Source organism: Camelus ferus, chromosome X, assembly GCF_009834535.1.
Source record: "Camelus ferus isolate YT-003-E chromosome X, BCGSAC_Cfer_1.0, whole genome shotgun sequence".
NCBI lineage: Eukaryota > Metazoa > Chordata > Mammalia > Artiodactyla > Camelidae > Camelus > Camelus ferus.
The window spans coordinates 52,084,836-52,087,968 of record NC_045732.1 but is presented as its reverse complement, the minus strand read 5'-3'; the positions used below and the strand labels follow the sequence as shown (position 1 = coordinate 52,087,968).

The following is a 3,133-nucleotide window of genomic DNA, read 5'->3' as shown; positions in this document are numbered from 1 at the left end:
GGGTAAACATGATTTCAACATACAAAATTCCTGAAAGAAATGCTTTTTATTTATTTATTAATTTTTTTGGTACGACTATTATTGAATAAATTCTAATTTTCCATCTGATAAGAATTTATATAGAAAGCAGCTACAAAAGATAAATACGAATGTATAAAATGATGCCATCTGAACTTCTTCAGTAGAAGATTGCACAAATTCATAATCTAAATTAATTAAGACATCAAAATATAAAAGAGGTAACACTAGTTTGAGGTAAATGCTAAAAGTTTAAAACTGTCTACTACTTGAAAAAAGTTTAGTTACTTGCTGTCACTGGTGTGTGTATATATATATATATATATATATATATATATATATAAAGAACTTTGTCTCTGTAAAAAAGCGATTTGTTGTAGTTAGATACAAAATGTGTAAACAAAATATGCACTGATTAATAAGTAAAAATAAAAACAATGAAGCTCATAAATGTTGTCAAACCTTTTTAAAAGATATATATATATATACACACACACACACACACACACAAATTATAAGAAGAAAGCCCCATTGTCTTTGGATCAACTAGGGATTTCATTAAAAGTGGGATCAGCTTCTTCATTGGAATGCTAGCTACACATAGGAGTAATGGAGGCAAGAGTTTAGAACGTCCATCCCCAGTAACTTGCTGAGTATAAGACAAGATATAAGCTTGGGCCTTGCATACTTCATCCCCAGCGTACATGTTTAGCTTGGAATCATTGCATTATACCCAGAACCCTCCTTTAGAATTATAACAGCAAGCAGTGTAGTGTCCTGAGACAAATTCTTTCCCATGGTGCATTACTACTGCAGATAAGTCATAGATAAAACATTCTGGTCTGAGGAATTCCCAGGGACTCCCTGCAGCAATAGGGCTCCATGCTTAAGATTTCTTCAAAGCCAATATGAAAACTAATCTTTTCTCAGTTATTACATCCTGACCACCATAATTGTTTGAGATGTAGTCTGAGAACCTGAGGTAGGTAGCAAACGGTAAGCTGATTGGGGGCTTCTGTGAGTACAACTGGTTTTCTGGAAAATGTTCCACATTTTGAATTATACTGGTTACATTCATAGATTTTTTTCCCTCCTAAGCTTCAGTTTCTGTGAATTTGGCCAACATTTCAGTAACCAGACATGGCTGGGAATCAGTATCTTTTCCACTGCATTGGTGTCTTTCTGGAAATTCTTAATTTTTTTTCTAGTTAAACAATGATTTTATTGCTTGAGTACATACAAATTTATACAACCAGGGCAGAAGTTGTGGATGATTCATATCTCTAAGTGGGAGGAGGGGGACTCATTTTCCACTGCATTTGTATCTTTCTGGAAATTCTAGTGGCAAGTCCCAGAAAGGTTCTATGGTATTTGATTTGTTGTCACATGCAAGACATGTAACTTGACTAAGAAGTTGTCCATAAAAATGTTATTCACAACATTCAGAACCTATTTGATAAGTTTCCTTTGAGAAGTGGGATAAGAGCTAGTAATCTGTTACCATTTGTCTCTAGTTCATGTTATATTTTATCCAAAAGTTCACAAAGAAATTTCTGAGCATCTTGTTGGGCATAACCACAAAAAGCAGGAATTAGTCTCCATACTGAGTGTAGCATAGCAAATGGTGAGACCAAGGTCCACTTTGCAGACCACATGACTTGGAACAAAGTATGCAGTTCATGACAGAAAAATGTATTGTGAACTTGGCTCCCTTGGCTAAATAAGTTCCATCTTTATACTCTTTGATGCTCCACCACTTCATACTGATGGTAAACTTGGATGTCTGGAGTGAACAGAGCCTGTTTCTTTTTCTTGGTATTCATTCATTTGATATACTGTATCTGTGACTGGAGGATGCTTATAAGTTGAGCTTGTTTTATCGTTAGCTATCACAGCCAGCCATTGGCTCAGATCATGTTTTTTAAAAAGTTGTCAAAAATAAGTAAATGACTCAACACTTGAAGAACAGAATTCATATAGTATTTCCCAAATTTCTCAATCCTGTTACACCGGAAGTTACTATTGGCCTTTGTTTAATGGAGAAGTCACTGGTTTTTTTTTAAAATCTTACATATTCTGAGGTAGATACTACTTTATCTTTTGCTGATGGTGCTGAGATTTATACTGGTACTTGAGTAGGAACTATTTCTATTGTGGTGGACTGAGCTACACCTTGCAAACGTAAACTCTTTCTAGGAGGCATATTTTTCAATTCTGCTTTAACTTAATGCTCTAATACTTGCCATTTTTTCTTCACTTCTCTTTTTGCTGCTTTTTTTTTCCTTCCTGAAATTGTTCTTCTTGCCCTTTTCTTCCAACAGGTGACTGTTCAAACCAAGTTCAAAAGATTTTTACCCATCAGTATCCTTCTCCTGTGACAGAGCAGTATACATTTGCCTCTTATTTTGGAGCAGAGATAGAGTGCCATCATGTAAGAAATATGAATCATCACATGTACCCATAGACCATAAAACCCTTCAACTATGAGTGGTGCAGTGATAATTTTGACTTTTGATTACACTTACTGCAGATACATTATCATTAGAAAATAATCATCACAATGGTAACAAAAAACATACATCTCATTCACCTCCAATGCAACAGGATGAATATTCTTGAAAATGCTTGAGTGCTTGTTCATCAATATATCTTCCACATGAGAACAGCTAAGGCAAGCCCAAATTGATTCAGTTGTATTACAGTCCACACAATGCCATTTCTGAGGGTTGAAGATGGAACGGTCTGGAGCAAGCCTCAACTGCTCAATGTGTTTGCACTTATCCATTGTTAGTATTTATTTAGTCTAGCTGAGAAACACATAATCCAAACAAGTCTCTGTCCACAACACTTGAAACATCTGAAAACTACTGCATCCTCAAAATTAGTCCTTCCCTAAATCGGCCTTTTGACTGATAAGAAGTCAGTCTCCTTACATTCTCCCAAAATTCAGTCACATCTCACCTTTAAATCAGGACAGATGTTTATCTCCTAAATAGAAAGCCTTCCAATTTTCACTCTTGCAAATCACTAAAATCCACAAATTCTTTATCCGTTCATCTATTGATGGACACTTACATTGCTTTCATATCTTGGCAATTGTAAAAAGTAATTGCTA

General features: G+C 35.1%; 1 pseudogene; it reads right to left on the bottom strand.

Moving 5' to 3' along the window:
• Nucleotides 1-720: 720 nt before the first annotated feature.
• LOC102521217 lies at nt 721-2,803 on the bottom strand (annotated as a pseudogene).
• Between the last annotated feature and the right edge of the window lie 330 nt (nt 2,804-3,133).